Source organism: Octopus bimaculoides, chromosome 2 (genome assembly GCF_046866305.1).
Source record: "Octopus bimaculoides isolate indiv1 chromosome 2, ASM4686630v1, whole genome shotgun sequence".
NCBI classification, from domain to species: Eukaryota; Metazoa; Mollusca; class Cephalopoda; order Octopoda; family Octopodidae; genus Octopus; species Octopus bimaculoides.
This window is the reverse complement of record NC_142929.1, coordinates 139441948-139466686: the sequence shown is the minus strand read 5'-3', so window position 1 is coordinate 139466686 and position 24739 is coordinate 139441948. Positions and strand designations below refer to the sequence as shown.

At 34.6% G+C, this 24739-nt stretch overlaps 1 protein-coding gene across 1 annotated transcript in view; it reads right to left on the bottom strand.

Moving 5' to 3' along the window:
* The window catches only part of LOC106873537 (galanin receptor 2b), a 64522-nt gene extending 43393 nt beyond the window's left edge, over window positions 1-21129 (bottom strand). The window contains exon 1 of the mRNA XM_089347783.1: window positions 20483-21129. The gene's annotated coding sequence lies outside the window, so the exon portion shown is untranslated. The remainder of the gene's footprint in view (window positions 1-20482) is intronic.
* Window positions 21130-24739: the final 3610 nt, after the last annotated feature.

Below are 24739 nucleotides of genomic sequence, written 5' to 3'. Positions count from 1 at the left end.
TACGGAGATGTACTTGCATAGCAAGTGACCTGATCTGAGATCGTGTGCTGAAACAAAAACGATTGCAGCGTGGAAGATGTTCATAAGCCATTTAAGAACACACAAAACCGTTAGATGCACTTCAACATTTAAATTTAATTTGTCAAAATATTTTCGTCGGTTTGAGACCGCGACCTTCCCCGCTGCAATTGTATTTTTTTAAAGCTTGATACTTATTCTATCGGTTTCTTTTGCCGAACTGTTAATAATGGGGACATAAACATGGACACACACACTATATATGTATATGTGTGTGCGTGTATGTACGTATGTATACACCGGATTTCCACACAGTTTCCAGCTACCAAATCTACTCACAAAACATTAGTCGATTCAGGTTTATAGTAGAAGACGCTTATCCAAAGTACCCCGTGGTGAGACTGAACCCAAACCTACGAGGTTGCAAGCGAGTTTCTTTAACACATAGCTCACCGAGATCAACTTTGTCTTTTATCCTCCTAGTATCGGTAAAAATAATCTTTTCTACTTTAGGAGCAAAGCCCGAAACTTTGGGCGAGAAGGCCAGTCGATTAGATCGGCCCCAGTACGCAACTGGTACTTAATTTATCGACCCCGAAAGGATGAAAGGCAAAGTCAACCTCGGTGGAATTTGAACTCAGAACGTAAAGACAGACGAAATACTGCTAATCATTTCGCCCGGCGTGCTAACGTTTCTTATTTCTTTATTGCCCACTAAAGGCTAAACATAGAGGGGACAAACAAGAACAGACAAAGGGATAAGTCGATTATATCGACCGCAGTGCGTAACTGGTACTTAATTTATCGACTCCGAAAGGATGACAGGCAAAGTCGACCTCAGCGGAATTTGAACTCAGAACGTAAAGACAGGCGAAATACCGCTAAGCATTTCGCCCGCCGTGCTAACGTTTCTGCCAGCTCGCCGCCTCAGTATCGATACGGAATTTTGTCGGTGAACAGGTCGCGGTCTCAAAGCGACGAAAATGTTTTGGTAAATTAAATTTAAATGTTTAAGTGAATCTAACGGCTTTTGTGTGTTTTTAAATGGCGTATAAACACCTTCCACGCTGCAAATGTATCATTTAAATAATGGGTTAACTTTAATATTTCTATAAACTATCCAAGACATTAATGGGATTATTATAGAAGATCTAGTTTCTCGTAAATTAATAATTATCGTATCTGATGAGACATAAGACACATTTTTCCAAAAAATAATTCGTCTCGGGTGAAATGTTTAGCGATATTTCGTCTGTCGCTACGTTCTGAGTTCAAATTTCTTCGAGGTTGAATTAAGTATCATTTGCGTACTGGAGTCGATCTAATCGACTGTCTCGCCTCCCCCAAAATTTCAGGCCTTGTGCCTAGAGTAGGAAAGAATATTAGGAATTCTATAAAAAAATTGTTAAAATATTTTCTCGCATTATAGAAGCCGAGCCAATTAATTGCACAAGAATCATAATAAAACCGTGCATGGATACCCCGGTTGAAAACCACTGATCTAATGCATTAAAGATTCCCCCCATTCCCGACTATATGCTGATGAAATTGCGGCATCAAAAAACATCTATACATGTATGCAGATGCACGTCTATTTAGATATATATATCCATCCAGCCATTATATATATATATATATATATATATATATATATATATATATATATATATATATATATATATATATATATATATATATATATATATATATATATGCATATAGCGCATGTGTATGTATATATATGACATTAAGATGCATGCATATGGCTAGCTATCGTGTGTGTGTGTGTGTGTGTATATATACATCTCTTCGAAACGCCTGTGTTAGAATGGGGGCAGCTGATGAAGGAGATGTTCTCTATGTGGCCTGTGTGTTTTCTGTACTCGTTTATCATTTTGTCTACGCTTTGTTTACAATGTCCTGTACCTAGATATGCATCTATATATACAGGTAGATGTAAGTATGTACATACATGTACGTATATATGCATATACTCATTTATTATTTGTATTATATATACATATATATATATATATATATATATATATATATATATATATATATATATATATATATAGCGTGTTTGTATGTATGTATTGATAAAACATAAATGCATAGATGTGGATTGTAACATCATCTATATCCCTTTATCTGTTTCTCTCTCTTTGTCTCTCTATATCTATATATCTATCTATCTATCAACCTATCTACCTACCTACCTCACCCCAAAAATTAAAAAAAACAATGCTCTCTTATTCTACCCCACCCCCACCTAAAACATCGGTTTTATATTATTAAACAAGCTCTTTCTACATTCCCCAAATTCAATTTGACATGTTCGAGAAACGAACGAAAGCGTTCAAAATAATGAATAAATAAAAGGATTTTTTTCCAAGATTCTGACGATGACCTCGCGATGGTCATACTGACCCCAGTTGAAAACCACTGATCTAATGCATTAAAGACTTTTCCCCCCGACTAAATGCTGATGAAATTGCTGTGTGTCTAATATGGCTGTGCGTTTTTTATGTTATCAAATACTGCGTCGGCGATGAGTTTCGAACCTCGTAATTTATGATGGGAAGTTAAATGGTCCAACCACTTAAACAGCTACGAAGATTCTCTTCCGTCACGAAAATAAACCGTATTGAGAGACAATGCTCTTACAGAAAAATAAACAAATAAAAGTACCAAAGAAAAAAAAAAACTAACAAAAAACAAAACCCAAAGATATGCCTCTTCTCTGTAGAAAGGAAGGATTACAGTTCACAGAGGACACGCAAGGAAATATTAATAATGATAACGATGATGATATAAGATCTGAATAAATAAAAAAAACACACACACACACATAGAAGGATACTCAGGAATAAATTAGGGATTATCCAGTGAAAGATATCCAGTTAGCTATAAACAAAAATGAAATCCAAACCAACTTATTTTATGCTCATGGAGTCAGTTTATTAACAGAAAAGCGGCACTCATGTGCATGTGTGTGGGTGTGTGCGTGTATGGATAATTTTGCGAACATATGCATATGTAATTACGCAAGTTCATGTACACGTATGCACACACACAAAAGCAGAGACGCGCACAAATACAAATACATATGGCGTATACTCATTGTAAGTATCCCACGTGATGTATACCAAAATATCTCGAAGTATCAATGCATTTAATGTAAAGCGCGCACAGCGTAAAGAAGTGACTGCACCGTCGCCATTAAAGAGACGTAAGTGTCGTATATAATAGGTTTATTCGTTGCACGAATATGGCGAGTGATATTGTATGTATGTATGTGTGTATGTATGAATGCATATATGCATGTATGCTTTCGTTCGTTTCCCGAACTTGTCAAATAAAATTTTGGAAACGTACAAACAGCTTGTTCATTTATATATATATAAATGTAAGGTTTTTGCGGGGGTTTTGTTTAGAAGAGGAGAACATTGTTTTTGCTTTTGGGGCTGAGGTAGGTAGGTAGGTAGATAGATAGATAGATAGATAGATAATCAGACAGATAGATAAATAGATAGATACAGAGAGACAAAGATAGAGAGAGAGAGAAACAGATAAAGGGATATGGATGATGTTACTGTCCACATGCATGCATTCGTTTTATAAATACATACATACATACACACGCTATATGTATATATACAAACACACACACGCACGACAGCTAGCCATATGCATCCATCTTAATGTCCTATACGTACAAACATACACACGCGTTATATGCATATATATAATGGCTGGATGGATATATAGCTAAATAGACGTGCATTTGTATACACGTGTAGATGTTTTTTGATGTTTCCTGGGGCTAAACAGCAGTAGCACTCTTCCCTTTCCTGGGAATGCCACATTAAGTTGGCAACAGACCATCACTTTAATTTAAAATAGATAAACAGAAAAAAATGACAATAAAACAAACATTACAAGCAAAGACATCCACGTTTAGCGTCAGGAAAGGCAAATTGATACTACGAGATAAATACAAGCAAAAGCAACGACATAAACAATAGGAAGAAGAACAACGAAGCTGACTGTGAAATATTGATTTCAAATTTTGTCACAAAGCCGCAAGTTGAGACAGACAGACAGACAAACAGAGAGAGGAGAGAGAGAGAGAGAGAGAGAGAGAGAGAGAGAGAGAGAGAGAGAGAGAGAGAGAGAGAGAGAGAGAGTGAGACAGAGAGTGAGACAGACAAACAAAAGCGAAAGAGAAGGAGAGATGATAAGACGGGTTGTGTAGGATAGAGACTCCAACTGTTACAGTTGTAAGAGTGTGACCCACTTGAAGTTTTTCAGCCAAATGGAGTTGGAAAGCGAAGAGAAAGGAAATTGGATTCTGTCCGAGGTTGTTTTGCTGTGTGACATCAAACGTAACTCCGAAAACAGGAGAAGAAATAACATCACGTCAGTTCCAGAACCCGTTGACGTGACCCTCGTCAATTATGTTTATAGTACTAATTAATAATTTTTATCATAAAGCTATTAATTAGTACTATAAACATAATTATTAAGAACTATTATGATTACTTCAAAACGTTATGGTACTTTCACTCCCTCTTTGACTAAACCTATTGGCGTATCCCGTCATAGTAAATTTTTTTATCTTTACTTTTTTATTATTTATCTACCCTATTACCCCCATAGAAAAAATTAACCCACCAGTTACTGTTTTAAGTTTAGTCATTTACTCAACGTCCCAAAGCGACACATAAGCAAAATGGTATGATTTAAACATATTCAGCCTCTCCTTTTCATCTCTAGGCTCTTCTTCTTTCTTTTCTTTTATGTATGTATTTTTCTTCACCATGTTCCAGGTCAGATTTATTACCAAATATGATGAATATTATTTTTAGAACATCAAAGGCAATATCATATAACATTGGAGGCAGAAACAGCTGTTAGATGGGATGCAGTCTATTTGTATTGAATTTTAAAAAATAATAATTGATGTTAGTCAATTGTTGTTGATCAGTATTTCTCCATTTTCTGTTTCCTTTAAATTTGATTCCTGATAAACTCATCTTTATCTTTGTCATTATCTATGATCTATGAGCATAATATGCTTGTATATGTATGTCCAGGGTTTATTTAGGTAATTATACCGGCAGTATAACGGATACTTTCAACTCTTGGACGGTTATTCCAACCTCTAACTCTACTAACCTTATATATATATATATATATATATATATATATATACGTATAAGAAGGGATGACCACTAAGTGGACATCCAATATGCTAGAAAGAGGTCATCAACGATCCCCAACCACATTCTTTATTTTGTATTTTGTATATTTTTCATTTGTCTTGCCCGCTTATGTTCTGGTGTTTGCTAATTTTTTCCTAGAGAACATTATTTTCTTTGTGGTTGGGTCGTTGATGACCTCTTTCTAGCATATCGGATGTCCACTTAGTGGTCATCCCTTCTTATACGCATGTAATACAATTTTTCTAAATTTTCAGATTTTTTATATGCTAGGCCACTGGTTTTAAATTGATGTTAATTAAATTAATATTCAACTTATCACCTTCAGTATAGAAATAGAAATAGAAATATATATATATATATATATATATATATATATAACGTGAGAGAGTTAGGGGTTGGGGGTTCAACCCACTAAGGGATAGTATCTATCCAGTATACTGCTGGGAGGGTACCCAATTATTGCTACACTAGTGCTATACTAGGTGCAATCAATGGGAGCGGGTAAAAATGGAGGTTTTACCCAAAATTTGTGTAACAATTAGAAAATGGAGGATAATATGCTGAACCCAACTACTTGCAGACGGTGTATCCCGTTGAATTCATTAATTTAAATCATAGCAAAAGTGACAAAAAAAGGAAGAAAAGAAAAAGAAAGAAAGAACCAAAGCACAGATGTCCATGGCAGACTATGTTATTCTGCCAACATGGTTTACATATATATATATATATATATATATATATATATATATATATATATATATATATATATATATATATATATATATATATATATATATGTATGTATGTATGTATGTATGTATGTATGTATATGCATATATATGGGTGTGGGTGTGTGTCTTTTATCCTTGACTTATTTCAGTCATTAGACTGCGGCCAGAAAGAAAAGGCAAACAATTTGGCAAGACTTGGCAAGGATATTTAATTCAATTTAGCTATATAATGAAAGGTTTTTTGACAGCTATTTCTAGGATATCTCAGCTATTGGAACATCGTGTCGTGCGAAGATTCCATATGCTGAGTAAACCGTCATCGTAGAGAGATAGGTTAAACATTTGTAACAGTGGAAGAAAGTTCTTCACCGATGATAGTTATTGTGGCTCATTAGATCGGGTATTCCTTAGGTAAATCCACGATCAGAGAGAATGGTTAGATAGTAATCCATAGCGAGGGAAAATGAATGCTGTTCCAAAGTTGGACAAAACCAAAAAAAAAAACAAAAGGAAATTTTTCTTTCGATGAATTATTTTATTTTATTTCTTTATTTATCATTTTACTCAATCTTATATCTTGATTTTGGGTGAAAAAAGCGCGCATTTTACATGCAGCTTTACGGTTATTATTAAAAGAAACTATGTTTTGCCAGCATATTGTAGCAGTTTATTACGTCTACGATATGCCTAAGAATGCCATCTGATATATGAAACTAACTGAATTAAAAAGAAAATACGGAAAACGAGTAAACTATTGAGGTTCTGCTCGGCAACAGAGGTAATCTAATGGATTTTAAATGGATTAACACACTAATTGCAAGTCTTTACCATCTGCACCATCTAAAATTTGTGTTTAATAAATAATAATAGTAAAAGAAAGACGAGAATTTTTAAAATGTAAAACAGCAGATGATATTTCGGCCTTGTTGCTTTTTTTTGTTTAACATTGTTTTCTTTTGTTCATTTACATACCGAGTTAATGGAAGTACCGTTATATAGCAACAAATCTCCATAGGTACGAGACAAGTGAACGAGTACGTGGTCGCTCTGGCTGTAAGAAATTACAATCAAATTCTCCTCAGATTGCTCTATATCGTCTTAGTGTATCGAAAGTGTGTATTGGATATTGAAGTTCAAGATACATTAGGCATGAAAAAATAATGACTATTTGGAATCTGCTCCGTCTGAGATTTGTATTCAATAACAAAAATAAAAGATAAATATATATATAAACTAGAATCTTAGTAATGTAAAACAGCAGACGATATTTCGGCCATGATGCATTTACTTCTAATACATATCTGTAACCTGTTTCAGTCATTCGACTACACCCATTCTAGGACTCTGCCTTCAAGGGCTTCAATTAATAAAGAAGCTAATAGAAAGTTCCGCCATCTAGAACCGCAATTAATACAAACACTATACAATAGAAATAACACATACAACCAATGAAAAAATACGACAAAGCTAATAAACAAACACAAGCACTAGACCACGCATAAATCGTATGGATATATATATACTCACGCAACAGACATATTTATATGTATGTATGTATGTGTGTATTTATGTATACACACACACACACACACACACACAACGAATACCGAGTTGTAACAGTTTCGTCTGAAGATGGCGTTGGTATGAAACCTGAATAACTCATGATGAGCAAAATATACTACCAAACGTTTCCCGTTATATATACATACACGCATATACACAGACATATACATATATGCATACATACACACACACACACAAACACACACACACACACACACACACACACACAAATATATCATCACCACCACAACCTCATTTAGGCTTAGCAGCCCTTTCTGTTTGTTTTCACTATCTTGTTTGTCTTACCAATTTTGACCCTCCGCAAAATCCCAAATTTTATTCAATTTGCTTTGCGGGAGCAACTGTTTTATCGAAAGCGTATATTGTTGTTAAATGCTCCAAATATGAGAGTAGAAAAACAGCCAACAACTGATGAAGGGTCGTTATTTATGTTGTTTGTCTTGTTTTCAATTTGTGTAGTTCGTTGTTCGAAAAACAGTTCATATTCCATGTACTCGTACTTCATAATTTTTTGTTGTACACGTTTCATGACGTCCTGTGCCCACATATGCATATATATATATATATATATATATATATATATATATATATATATATATATATATATATATATATATATATATATATATATATATATATATATATATATATATATATATATATATATATATATATATATATATATATATATATATATATATATATATATATATATATATATATATATATATATATATATATATATATATCTTGTATGTGTGACTGTGTGGTAAGAAGTTTGCTTCCCAACCACATGGTTCCGAGTTCAGTCCCACTGCGTGATAACTTGGGCTAGTGTCTTCTAGTATAGTCTCGGGCCAACCAAAATCTTATGAGTGGATTTGATAGACGAAAACTGAAAGAAGTTTGTCGTATATATATATATATATATATATATATATATATATATATATATATATATATATATATATATAAACTTCAAGGGGATGCCCCTGCATGGCTCCAGTCTAATGAGTGAAACACGTAAAAGATAAAAGATACATATTGGATTTTATTTAGATTTATAAGAGATATATATTTCACCGGTTTCACATTATTTTTTAAACTGTATGACAAATGGAGTTATATTGCAAATTGTGTCTTTTCTCTCTGTTGTCAAATAATTGCTTTTCTCTATTGAATATGTCATATGACAAGAAAGAGAGATATGTATAAGTGATTTTTTTACTGTTTTCTAGCTTTATGTCGTGTGTAATAAAAATTGAAACATGACTTTAATTAAAAAAAACATAACTGTTTACTTAAAAGTGTTGTTGATAGTTATTGTTTATTATTCTGTCGAATAAGATATCTGATTCTTTTTAAACTTACCACAATAAATATAACGTGATAAATGTAGAATTGTATAATATATTAAATATAATGTATTAAATATAATATATTCATACATAGCAAACGTAACATAATAATAATAATAATAATAATAATAATAATAATAATAATAATAATAATAATAATAATAATAACGAGAAATCTGCTACTGGTTCAAATCTTCCCGACACACAGGAGCTGGAAGTACCCCACAACCGGAATATTCCAACAGATGGCCATCCATGCTCGTCATCAAATAACCAAAAGAAAAAGAATGAAAAATGGTCTAGGGAAGATAATAAAGAAGTTCTTACAGCCTTCTACCATGCCATATATTTCCCTACAGATAAATCTAATACTGTACAAACCTACTTAAACTGGAGACAGAAACACCTTGAAGTAAGACCCTACATAGACAGTAACAAACTTGCCAACGTCAGAAGAAACATTATGAAAAAAAAATTACTAACTGAAATAGAGATTGACCAAATTAAGCAAGCAGTAAAGGATAAAAAGAATGAAACTGCAGCTAAAGAAGATACTACAGAGGAAATAATTATAAACCAGCCCAAGGCTGATGAAAATACAGTAATGATTGAAAGAGTTAAGGTAACTGATAGGCAAAGTGAAATACTCTCTGAACCAACCATAAACACTAAGGCAGGTGAAAATCAAATAGATGAAGGAAGTCATACAGAAATCGACGCAACAGAACTACATGATCTAAAAAATCAAATCATGATTGAATGGCTGAAAATTAAAGAAACTAGTATGAATGAACGCGACACTCTCCCCAAAATTCGCAATTCTAACCAAAACCTGAAAATAATTGGTAAAATCCGCCTTGCACTTAAGGATATAATTTCAGCTAATGATGTTGATATTACAGATCTCAACCACCTGTACTATGCATCCGCAAGAATCTCAACGATTCTATGTGGTGAAAAGATTAGAAAAAGACAACACTCCCACAAAAAACCTTCTTGGCAAGAACGCATTCAACACCAAATTAAGCTGCTTAGATCTGACATAGAATGTTTGAAAAACCTTAAATTTGACAAGAGTATCAAACCTACAAAGATCCAAAAACTAAAGAAAAAATATAATATGAAAACCATAGTTGACATTGATGCCACCATAGAAACCATCAAGCAAAAGGTATGTGCTAAAGCTGCCCGCATAGCAAGGTATGAAAAGCGTGTTAGATTCTTCCGAGATAATAACATGTTCAAAAATAACCCCAAAAATTTCTACAGAAAGATAGGGAAAACACCAGTAACAATAAAGTCTGTCCCATCAAAAGAAGAAGTGCAAGAATTTTGGAATAAAATCTGGGCAGAAGATAAAACACACAATGAAAAGGCCCCTTGGATTGATAGAATATCTACAGACCTAGACTCCTTAGAGGAGCAAAAGTGGGAGGGGGCCAAGGTAGAAGATATAAGATCTGCTCTCAGGAGGTCAAGCAAATGGATGTCTCCAGGAAAGGATAAAATTCCTAACTTCTGGTTGAATGCCTTCCCAGAAAGCCATGAACTGCTAACAATACTTTACAACGATGTTTTGCAAAATCCTAGTTTGATGCCCTCTTGGCTAGTTAATGGTTTAACATTCCTGCTTCCAAAAAATGAGGAAACAAACGAACCAAAAAATTATCGCCCCATAACCTGCTTAACAACAATGTATAAGACGCTAACATCTGTCCTAACCGAGTACACCTATAGTTTTTTAATAGAAAGTAACATATTCCCTAATGAGCAAAAGGGATGTAAACGTGGATCTTATGGTTGTAAAGATCAGCTACTCATCAATAAGATGATCTTAGAAGATTGTCACAAGCGACACAAAAACTTGTCAATAGCCTGGATAGACTATAAAAAGGCCTTTGATAGCCTACCACATAGCTGGATTAGAAAATGTCTGGAAATGTATAAAATAGCTCCTACTCTGCGAAACTTTTTTATCTGTAAGTATGAAATCATGGAGAACCACACTGATGTTGAACAATGACAATGAATCTCTAAATGCTGGAGATGTAAGAATTTCATGTGGCATTTTCTAGGGTGACTCACTATTACCACTCCTCTTCTGTCTAGCCCTAATACCGCTCTCAAAATTGCTCAATGATGCACAGTATGGTTATAAAATATTTGATAAAAATATAAATCATCTCATTTACATGGATGATTTAAAGCTCTTTGCAAAAAATGACCAACAACTCAAAGGCCTACTAGCGATTGTTAAACAATTCAGTGATGACATCAGGATGCAATTTGGCCTTGATAAATGTGCAAAAGCTACCTTTATCAAAGGAAAAATGACAAATACATCTAATGTGAACCTTGACCAGCAAAATGTCATAAAAGAGTTAGAATCAGCGGAGAGCTACAAATACCTAGGGGTAATTGAAGGGGACAATATCAAGCACTCAGTGATGAGGGAAAGGATCAGAAGAGAATGTTATCGCAGGGTGAGAGCAATACTGAAGACAGAGCTGAACGCGAGAAACAGGATCGAAGCGATCAATGCTCTAGCCATACCAGTCGTGACTTACAGTTTCAACATTGTTAACTGGTCAATTACTGAAATATGTAATGTTGACAGAAAAATACGAAAACTGTTGACAATGCATAGAATGCACCACCCTAAGGCAGATATAGAACATCTTTATCTGTCAAGAAAAGAGGGAGGCCGAGGACTTCTACAGCTGGCATTATCAATGAAGGTAGCCACAATTGGCCTAGACACCTATCTGAAAAACTCTGAGGACTGGATGCTAAAACTTGTCTTAAAATATGAAAGCAAGAAAGCATCTTACTCAGTAACAAAACAGGCAAAGGAATATCTAAGTGAATTCCAATTGCAACAAATTCAAGAATTAGACGAACTAGAAACACCTGCAGAAAAAGCTAAGCGCTTGAAAACCCGTGCTAAAATTGCTGCCTTAGCTATTATGACTGAAAAATGGCATGGAAAACCTCTCAATGGCAAATACCCAAAGAGAGCGAATAATGCAGATATTGACAAAGCCCTTACCCACCAATGGTTAATGGCCTCTGGCTTGAAATCAGAAACAGAGGGGTTTATCATAGCAGCCCAAGATCAATGCCTACCTACAAAGAACTACCAGGCCAACATATTAAAGAACGGCAGCTCCCCATTATGTCGTATATGCCAACAACAAAATGAGACCATCGATCATGTTGTCTCCATGTGCAGTCTGCTTGCGCCTACAGAGTATCTCAACAGGCATGATAGAGCTGCACAATATATTCACTGGGTAATATGCAAAAACCTGGACTTGCCCCATGATAAAAACTGGTGGGAACACAAACCACCCCCAGTACTTGAAAATGATCACATTGCACTCCTCTGGAACTTCACCATTCAAACTGACAGAAAGATAGACGCAAATAGGCCAGACATCATACTGAAAGACTTCAGACAAAAATCATGCCTCCTCATTGATATGACTGTCCCAATCGATATAAACGTATCTGTCAAGACCTACCAAAAACTGAGCAAATATAAAGATCTTGAAATAGAAATTAGCAAAATGTGGAATCTGAAGACGAAAACAATACCTATTGTCATAGGTGCCCTGGGAATGACAGCGAAACGGGCTGATTACTACCTAGCTCAGATACCAGGAAACCCCAAAATGGCTGAAGTTCAAAAGATAGTGCTCATGGGAACTGCCCATATCCTACGTAAAATACTGTCTATGTGATCTCAAATTTTAAAGCAAACACATAATTTTCTTATAGTTTCTTAAACATTCACTTGAACAAAACTGTACAAATACAAATATATGGTACCCTAGGCATAACACCTACATGAACTTCTAACTTGTTGTCTCTTGAGGTCTCTGGGTGAGACTTGGATCCAACTTGTACAAATGCAAAACAAAAGTCAAACATAAAATAATAATAATAATAATAATGCTATCAATTAGTGATATCCTTTGTTAACAAGTTGTGGTGTAAATAAGATACATGAGAATTGCTACATGAATTTTGATTTTTTAAAGAACGAGCGCAAGTGAATATACATAATATACTTCTAAAATAACTGAGTCATTGTAAAAGGCAAATCGTATACTACTGATGTGTTTATAGCCTGTTCAGTAGTGGTTTGTATTTTTTGATAAACAAAATTTTCTTATTTATTATTGTTTGATCTGTGATATTGTCTGCACATTGATAAAGTGGGAAGACGAAAAATTTGAGAGATATGGTTTCCGTGCATATGTCCAAATGTCCACAGAGTGGGAATTGTCTAGTCGTGGGTTTTCGTATTTGTTGTCGATGAATTGTTAATCTCATTCTTAAAGTTAGTTTCGTTTGTCCAATGTAATCTTCGCTGCATCTACTGCGTTTGATGGCATATATTAAATTTTTGAAGAACAATGATATTCATGGTATTCTGAATGTTTTTATGTTTATATATATATATATATATATATATATATATATGTATATATATATATATATATATATATATATATATATATATATATATATATATATATATATATATATATATATATATATATATATATATATATATATATATAGTGCGTGTGTGTGTGTATTTGAGCATATATATATAACAACCGCAGCTGCAACAACATGTGATTGTGACATCGTTTTCGTAGTCACTGATGCTGCTGTTGCTGCTATTAAGGTCCAGGTTAACTCTGATCAAGCATGCCTATGATTAAAACCATTCCGTCATTTTAGGAATATTTACAACAAAATAATCTTGTATCGCCTTTGCCAGTTTTTCCAAATTGGAAGGTCGGGTCTCTTTCTCGCATGTCGAGCAGCCACAAAGAGGTTCCCTCGTTGATTTTCACCAGTTATATTACTCTACAGGTAAAAATGCAGATATATTCTGCGTAAACTTATTGTATAAATAAATATATTTATTTCCCTGCCATTTTAAACGCAACGGTTATTTTAACACACCTATTTTAAAGCATTACCTTACAGCAATCTTTATATCCAACTTAATGTAGATGCCTTGTTAGAACGCTGAACACAGCGGCATTTGCCTTGAGAGGTCCTCTCATAAAGACGTATAGTGCATAAAAACACATATATAAATCGTAGAAGACGGGAACCGTCGTTAATGGGCACCAGAACTGCCTGGCCACGTAATTCCAGTCTTATTTCTTTATTGCTCACAAGGGGCTAAACATAAAGGGGACTAACAAGGACAGAAAAAGGGATTAAGTCGATTACATCGACCCCAGTGCGTAACTGGTACTTAATTTATCGATCCCGAAAGGATGAAAGGCAAAGTCGACCTCGGCGGAATTAGAACTCAGAACGTAACGGCAGACGAAATACCGCTAAGCATTTCGCCAGGCGTGCTAACGTTTCTTATTTCTTTATTGCCCACAAGGGGCTAAACATAGAGGGGACAAACAAGGGCAGACAAAGGGATTAAGTCGATTACATCGACCCCAGTGCGTAACTGGTACTTAATTTATCGATCCCGAAAGGATGAATGGCAAAGTTGACCTCGGCGGAATTTGAACTCAGAACGAAGCGGCAGACGAAATACCGCTAAGCATTTCGTCCGGCGCGTTAACGTTTCTGCCAGCTCGCCGCCTTGTCTGTTGGACTTTTCAGTCTGTTGGACTTTTCAGACTGTTGGACTTCCCTAGTGGCATGCATCCAGCCGATCGTACACCAACTAAATCTCATTGCTGCGATATATAGAGTTTCAGTCGTCTTTTCATTCACTGATATTGCAAATAACCGGCAGGTTTATTTTAAAAAAAATACTTATTGGCAACAGAAACCGTATCAGTACAGAAAGGCACATTAAATTGGCTATCAAAATTGCCTTTCGGTACTAATACTGATTCCGTCTTTTATACTAATTACCTTACAACTTTCCACGCAGTCGCTTATTTTATAGCCAATCGTAGATGTAAGTTATTATGTTCTGGCCTTCCATACAATTGCTTATTTCATATAACCAATAATAGAAGCTATTATAGTTTCACCTTATTTTACAGAAACCTTCATTCACTGATTTCTTTCCACCTTTCCATGTAATTGCTTTCTACAGCCGCAGCCATTATTTTATAATCAATCTAACAGGCCAACGATATTTTTTTATCAACCTTCCATTACTGAAACGCTTCTTTGACAGTAAAACATTTATACTTTTTCTCTTCCAGTTTTCTAAACAAATGCTGTCTTGCAACCGTTTTTGCAATCCGTAGAGTTTTAGTCTTTCATAAAACTACTTATTTAGCATCTATTTAATATAATGCAGACCGTTTATTTCTGTGTGTGTGTTTTTTTTAACCAGGAAAGGAAACAATGCCTATGACACTTTACAGGGCATCTATGAAATTATGAGAGAATGATAGAGAGAGAGAGAGAGAGAGAGAGAGGGAGGGAGAGAGAGAGAGAGAGAGAGAGAGAGAGAGAGAGAGAGAGAGAGACGAAGGGGAAAATAAGTGTAAAAGTGCGAGTGAAATAGAGAGGGTGGGAGAGAGAATTAGTAAGTGAGTGAGAGAAAGAGAGAGACACAGTGAATGTGAAACAGTGAGGAAGTAAAAGAGTGAGAATAACAGAGAGAGAGTGTGTGTGTGTGTGTGTGTGTGAGAGAGAGAGAGAGAGAGCGAAAGAATGACAGAATAATAAAGAGAAAGTGTGAGAGAGTCAGAGAGGGAGAGAAAGAGAAAGAGAGGGAGAGAGAGAGAGAGAGGAAGAGAAAATGTGGTGTTCGCTAAAGATATCCTAGGTACCAGGAAGTGGTGTTTAATTTCTCCTTTCCCTATTTGCTAAGACGGAAGATTGTGATTTGAGAGGGAGTGATTTGGGTGTTATTTCTAGCATGTCGAGCAGCCACATTGAGGCCCCCCACCCTTGTTGGCTTTGTATTGGTTATGTGAGATTGATTAATTTATCACCCAAATAAGCCATGTCACGATTTGAATTCAGAATGCAAAGAATCGGAACAAATACCATAACGAATCTAGCGCACGTTCTCATTGTAAGACCAACCCATCGTCATGGATTGACATTTCTTTTCTACTGAACATGAAGGAAAAGAAAATGAAGAGCGAAAATGACGTCGGAGAGATTTGAACTCAGAGCGCCGAGAGTCAAATCAAATATTGCGAGATAATTTGTCTGATGATCTAACGATTCTGCCAATTCGCTGGTTGCTGGCAGAGGTGAAAAAGGCTCGGGAGATTGAAAAAAAAACCCCCAAAAAAACAAAAACAAACACACGATGCAAATATTTTAACTGTATACATGAATATAGGTGATTATGGATATATGCAACAAAACCTCCCACCACAAGTAATCCTAGATAAAAGAAAACTTTGAACAACGAAAACACACGAAATAAAAGATTCACTGACAACAAAAACATGAGACATATACTCCCATCATCAGCTGTCTAACGAATATCACTATGGTTTCGACACCTGGGAGAAGCAGGAGCGAAACTTCAGCGCAATACGTTCATTACGTCTACACCTGCATCTTACTAGAAATTCAAATACCATATCTTAATCACGAATTGTTTCATGCCTATAGGTACAAAATACTGAAATTAAAATCACTACGTATAAAACAGAAATATCTTCAAAAATAAGTAACATTTCCACCTCAAGGTTTATAGAACTTAAAAGGACGAACTAGCGAACAAAATATATTGAACAAAAGATATTGAATAAGAATGAAACACGCGATACTAACACATAAACAGAAAAACAACCTATGGGATAACCAACCCAGAACTTCAAACATAGAGATTATTTAATGATATGTGTGTGTGTGTGTGTGTGTGTGTGTGTGTGTGTGTGCTGCGAGAGAGAGAATGAAAGGGAGAGAAGAGAGATAGATGTTTGAATATGCATACAAGACACACAAACACACATACATATATATGCGTACGTTCACACATGCAAATGCCTTTTGAGCATTTTTACACGTAGACGCGCATTTTCTCACACTCACAGTCTCACATGTTCTCTCTTCCCCCTCCCCTCCCTCCCCCTAGATAGATAGATAGATAGATAGATAGATAGATAGATAGATAGATAGATAGATAAAACGCATCGATATGAATACATGCATGTATATAAGTTCATGTTTATATCAACTTCCATGTGTGTATGTATATGCAGTCAATAAGGAGTTCAGGGAATCTGAGGAAGGAAGCTAAAAGAATCGGAATTACTTGGTGAACTCAACATGTGTGGGAGTAAATAACATTTGATAAAAATATAAATACTTTACCGAATACTTTTCAGAGTTAATTATGAGCATTGAGAAAGGACAAAATGTATTGACATTGGAGTGACTGCACAAGAACAGGGAATTTGTTGATGCAAAGTTATATACGTACGTACGTGTGTGCGTGCGCGCGCGCGCGCGCGTGTGTGTTATATGATGAAAGATCAAAGGAACCAGAAATCCAAAGAGGATTCTATTTTATTAAATACAAACAATAGACCATATGTATGTATGTATGTATCTCATTGTTCAGGTTTATTTCTTACCAATAGAGAAAGAACCGGTTTCTGAACTAGATCCAAGGTTCCTTTATTGGAATTTCAACATCAACAACACAGCATTTTTGTTTCTATGTATGTATGTATTTATATATATATGTATGTATGTATGTATGTATGTATGTATGTATGTATGTATGTATGTGCAGATTTGTATGTCATTGTTCAGTTTTATTTGAAGATTTCTTACCAATAGAGACAAACCGGTTTCTAAACTAGATCCAAGGTTCCTTCATTGGAATTTCAACATCAACAACAGGGTATTTTTGTTTGTTTGTATGTATGTATGTATGTATGAATGTGCAGATTTGAATGTTTTATGTATGTATTGTCATGCATATAGTTGCATATCTAGACATGCTCGTACAGATTTAAATGATAAACCTCTGGAAAGTTTTACAGATTTTCACAGTTCCAGTGATGATTAGATCTGTAGTCGTCGAATTAGCTTTCTCCTTTCTGGTTTTGAGAAGCCTAATTTCTCAAGATTGGTATTTAGGCAGCGTGTTACATATCCCAGGGCCCCAGTATAAACCTGAACTTGTAACCTGGATAGAGTAACTGCAGATTTCTCAGTAGTTCAGCGTAGGTGTTCTCTTTTTCACTGATCTTCAGATTCATGTTAACATCCGCTGGGCAGCTAATTTTCACAACTACATTTTATTGAGGTCTTCACTGGGACATTCCACCCGTACTCCTTTTTATTATGAGTGGCTGTGGCTTCTACCATATTGTGGATTCTTATTTCTTTGTCCTCGGGATTATCCTTCCGATGGATTTCATTATAGAATGTCTTAGCTACAACGTCATGTCTCATCGGTAGATTATACCGTGATGATTGTTATATTTCGAGATGGTCATTTTTTTGTTTCTTGCTAAATAAACGAGGAAAAAAAATGACCATCCCGAAATAAAAACAATATTTGTTTCATCACACGATTTCACATCAGGAATCTTGCAAAAAAAAAAATTTACATACACAAACACACACACACGTATATTCATTTGTTCTTTAATGTATAGTAATCTCTCGACTATCGCAGGTGTTACGTTAAAAAAAACCCTGCGATAGGTGAAGATTCGCAAAATAGAAAGAGTACATACTGGATATATATATATATATATATATATATATATATATATATATATATATATATATATATATATATATATATATATATATATATATATATATATATATCTTAAAATCATTTTTATAATTTGTATATATCTATTTTAGTATAAATGCAAAACAACACCACAGAGGAGTCAATGTAAGCCTAAATAATAAACCGTGATATGTGAATCGCTATATGCCAAGGGATTACTGTATATACGAATATGGATGTGAGCGTGTGACTGTTTGTGTTGGTTTATTTACCCATAATTTGGTGATTCGGCATACACACACACATTATATAAATATATATATATATATGTACAGGGGTTGGACAAGATAATAGAAACACCTAGCATCATAGCATCATAATTTTGAAATATCTATAAAACCGTCAAAAGCTTGTTTATTTTTATGTTTCTTGATTTATTATTCGTGTTCCTTAATATGTTTTGCTAAAATTGCTGTTTCTTTTCAGATATCATCAGAAAAAGGTAATTAAAATTCATTAAAATGACAAATGTATCGGACTTTCAAAGAGGTCAAATTATTGGTGCTCGTATGGCGGGGACTAGCGTAACGAAAACGGCCGAAATGTTTGGTGTATCAAGAAGTACTGTCTCGAAAGTAATGACAGCCTATGAGAAAGAGGGAAAAATCTCCTCGTCGAAACAAAACTCCGGAAGAAAACCAAAACTTTCAGATAGGGACCGTCAGACTCTTATGCGAATTGTTAGAAAGGATTGCAAAAGTACAGCTCCTAAAATTACTGCAGAGCTTAATGACCACCTCAAGAACCCAGTTTCCACCAAAGCTGTTTGCCAGGAGCTGCACAAAACTGGATTTCACAGGAGGGCTGCAATCAGAAAACCACTACTTTCAAAAACAAACGTTAGAGAGCGTTTAGAGTGGAGTAAAAACCTACAGAATTCGTCCTCAGAGCAGTAGAAGAATGTTATTTTCTCGGACGAGTCATCCTTTACCTTATTTCCGACCACTGGTATGGGAGAAACACAGGCAAAAAGCACCCACTACATATGCATAAAGCACCCCTATATATATATATATATATATATATATATATATATATATATATATATAGGAGATACTTTTTATATATATATATATATATATATATATATATATATATATATATATATATATATATATATATATATATATATATATATATAATACAAAATGGGACAAGAACGCAAAACATCCAGACAGTTAGGTGATACAAGAAAGGGACACACACACACATATATATGTATATATATATATATATATATACGACGGACCTCTTTCAGTTTCCGTGTACCAAATTCACACACATCGCTTTGGTCGAGCCGAAGGTATAGCAGTAGACACTTGCCCAAGGTGCCACGAGGTGAGACGGAACCCGAAACCGTGTGGATGAGAAGCAAGCTTCTTACCACACAGTCACGCCCGTGTCTGGGTATAGAATGATCCTACAAAACTATAGATTTCTCTTCTTTTTTTTTTTTTCTTGTTTGCGAGATAAATATAATTTTCCGACTGCATTTTTCATTTTTCATGTGTAAAGAGAATGAGAAGAACAAAAGAAAAAAAGAAAGAAAGAAACTGACAGCAAAATTGGGAACGGAGACGGGATGCTTTTGGGCTGGTCTTGGACGCTAATTTAAGCTGGCACCAACCCACTGCTTATTGCATCGCGGTTTTTCCTACCCGTTTTCTTTTCATCACTTCGTAAAACCTCACCCTCGTAATGTTCTCTCATTCGACAAACCTTGTGGCAAATAAAGAAATTATTAATATCATTGTTATTATTATTATTATTATTATTATTATTATTATTATTATTATTATTATTATTAATGATATTAAAAGGACTAACCTTCTTTGTTTCTGCTTATTTCTCTCTCTTTATGACCGCCGCAGCAAGTTAAAGGCTTTCGACGAAAACGGTGGCATTGGTTAGTGTTTGCCGATGTTTCTCTGATGTTTGCTGGTGGAGCGGGTGGTGGGGGGAGGCGATGGTGGTGACGACGATGATGATGGTGATGGTGGTAGTAGGGGGCGGTAATACTTCAAGGTAGTGGTGGTGGCGGTGGCAGTGAGGATGGCGGGAGCCAATGTTTTTAGAATGATGATGGAAGAGGAAGGGGAGAAGGGTGGTGGTGGTGGCGGTGGTGGTGGTGGTAAACTAACATTAGTAATATTTAGAGTTTAGGTGGCGGTGTATGGGAGTGAGATTTACTTGTGATATTGTGACGACGGTGTAGGCAGTGAATATGTACACACACACACACACACACTCATATAAACAAAGATATATTTAACTATATCTATATGTATGTATCTATTTATCTGTCTGGCTGTCTATCTGTTTGCCTCTCTATCTATCTATCTATCTGTCTGTCTGTCTGTCTCTCAATCTATCCATCTGTCTGTCTATATATCTATGTCTGTCTGTCTATCTATCTATCTGTATATATATCTATGTATATCTATTTATCTGTCTGTCTATCTATCTATATACTGTGTGTCTGTCTGTGTGTCTGTCTATCTATCTATCTATCTATCTATCTATCTATCTATCTATCTGTATATATATCCACACACACAACTATGCATAAATATGCATACATGCATGGGTATATGTGTGTATATGTGTATGTGTGGGTATGTATGAATATATACATAATTATACACACACACACACACACACACACACATATATACACATACACATCATACACTTACATACATAGACGCATGTATATTTGTGTACGTGCAAATGGACACAAAAACCTGTACATGTGGAGCTTGTAGATACCTCGAGAAACTGCAGTTAGTAGTAGTAGTAGTAGTAGTAGTAGTAGTAGTAGTAGTAGTAGTAGTAGTGTTGTTGTTCGTGGTGGCGGTTGTGGCGGTGGTGGTAGCGATGCAGTCACAGGTATTGTATATATTTCAGGTATTGTATATCACGAAAACATGTTATCATAGCAACGATGATAAAAGAGAACCAAAAAAAAAAAAAAAAAAAAATGTAGGTTTATAATACAAATTTAATTGTAACAGTTTAAAGATTTGCGCGTGTGCGTGTCTGTGTGCGCGTGCGCGTGTACGAGCGCGTGTATATATGCGTGTATGTTTGTGTACATGCATATATATACAAACACACACACAAACATCTATCTATATATATATATATATATATATATATATATATATACGATCTTTTATTCTTTATTTCTTGTACTTGGTTCAGACATTTGACTGCGGCCATGATGGAGCACCGCCTTTAATCGAACAAATCGACCCCAGGACTTATTCTCTGTAAGTCTAGTAATTATCTTATCGGTATCTTTCGCCGAACCGCTTGTTTACTCGGACGTAAACACCGCACAAACATCGGTTGTCAAGCGGTGGTGGGGGACAATGACGGACGCACAAATACATATATACATATATACATACATACATACATATATATATATATATATATATATGTATATATATATGTATATATATATATATATATATATATATATATATATATATATATATATATATATATATATATATATATATATATATATATATATATATATATAACGTTGACGACTAACGTGGACATTCAATGTGCTAGAAATAGATCACACAGATGTGATCTATTTCTAGCACATTGAATGTCCATGTTAGTGGTCAACGTTATATATAAAAATATACTTTAATCCCCTGAGATTGCAGATATTGTTTCTGAATCTCTTTGATTCTTTAAATGTGCTAGCTTCCTGGTAATTAATCGATATTAATTAATATATGATTTTTTACGCTATGTTTTAATATATATATATATATATATATATATATATATATATATATATATATATATATATATATATATATATATATACACATATGTTTGTGTGTATAGGTGTATATCTGCATAAGTATTTTACACATCTATGTGTGACCGTGCATGTGTATATGTATATGTATGTGTGTGTAGATGTGTGTATTTATATGTATATATATGTATATGTAAAAATACATATACTTACATAAGTGCTATATATTTAGTTGACAAATATATTTTACGATTCCGTATTGTTACTGGTTCCTGTCGCTCATTAATATGGCTATATATATATATATATATATATATATATATAAATCACCTTAATGATTTTTATCAAGTAATCAGCATGTAAAAATTTATAGGCAATTAATGCATTAAATTAATAATAATGCATATAAGTATATAATTATATCGAGGGAGAAAGAGCGAAAACGACCTGTCTCCAGCATGCTTGAAGTTCCGATGCACATATATACAATATTATTAATTTAATGTATTTAATAGCATATATATATATATATATATATATATATATATATATATACAAATATTTATTTACAAATGCGAACGTAGCGGGTAACATCTATCTCTCTCCCGCCTTGGACCCTGCTGTGTCCATCACCCTGATTGACTCTTATTGGCGCGGCATTTGTCTCCAGTTCTGTTCGCACCAGGGTGCATACCGACCAATCGTGGCCATCTAATAAGGTCACGTGAGAGAGTGTTTTTCTGATGCTTCTGGAGCCTCTTTTTACCTATAAATAGCCTGTTTTATCCACGCCAGTTTGTCGCGGCTTCAGACCTTCTAAGGTCTGGTCGTTGACCACGTAACGACGTCTCTACGTACACAAGATGCCAACAGCAACCGCAGCTTCTCTCAGCGCTGTTTGTGTGACTTGTTTTACCACGAAATAACAGCCAGAATTCGACACCTGCGAGAAACCCCTGTATCAAGTAGCCGGCTCGGCATAGAAGCCTCAACTTCACGACATGTGACTTAGCTCTGCCTCCACGCCACAACCTCTTATATACAGACTTTCAATCTACTGTGTACCTTAACTGAGAACTGGTATTCCTTATCCTTGTGTTCAGGACGCTTAACGTCCTTGTTACAGACTCTTTTCTATGCTCTGTATACTGTTGCATTCACATGCATATATTTGTATACATACACTCTTTTGTTTACACGACGGCTTGTCGTATATTGTGTTATTATGCCGCATTCACTCACACACAGACATACAGTTTAATGCTCTAATAAAACTTTCTCTATATTCATCTTTACCGGTTGTGTCTCTCTCTTTTCCTTGCTGGCATTTCCTCGCATTTCACATGTGAGTTCCCTTATGTTATATTATATAATATATATTTTGTGTCGACCGTGCGACGCGTTAAAAGGAGCCTGTTCCATTCGTCACCATTCTCCTTTGGTTCGCACGGTCGTTTTCTATATACGATCGTTTCATGCAATGTGAACATTACATCAAATGTAAAATGCAGAGCTTTCCTCAGCTGCACAAAGATATAGAAATTTGTACAGCTGAGGGTTGCTCTGCATTAACATTGCTTAAATAAATGGAGTCGCATGAAACAATCGTACTGTATTAACTTTGGATATCCTTGTTGCTTATTTTGATTTTAATCACCTTATTTGGTAATTGTATGGATAATACCATATTTAATTCTGGTGCCTAAACTTGAGTACCATATTCACCTTGAATCTAAATTATATATATATATATATATATATATATATATATATATATATATATATATATATATATATATATATATATATATGCATATATATGTATATATATATATGTTTGTGTGTATATCTGCATAAGTATTTTACACATTTATGTGCGGCTGTGCATGTATATATGTATGTGTGTGTGTGTAGATGTGTGTATTTATTTGTATATACCTGTATATGTATAGATACATATTCTTACATAAGTGTGTATATACATAAAGGTCTTTGTAATTATATTGGAGTGCGCAAGTTCGTATAAACGTGATGGCTTATGTATGTATATATGTTTGTATGTATGTATGTATGTATGTATGTATGTATGTCATTATTCAGTTTATTTTAAGATTTCTTGCTAATAGAGAAAGAACCGGTTTCTAACCTAGGTTCAAGGTTCCTTCATTGGAATTTCAACATCAACAACAGGGTATGTATGTATGTATGTATATATGCGCAGATTTGTATGTTATTGTATGTATTCTCATGCATATAGTTGCATACCTAGACATGCTGATATATATTTGAATGATAAA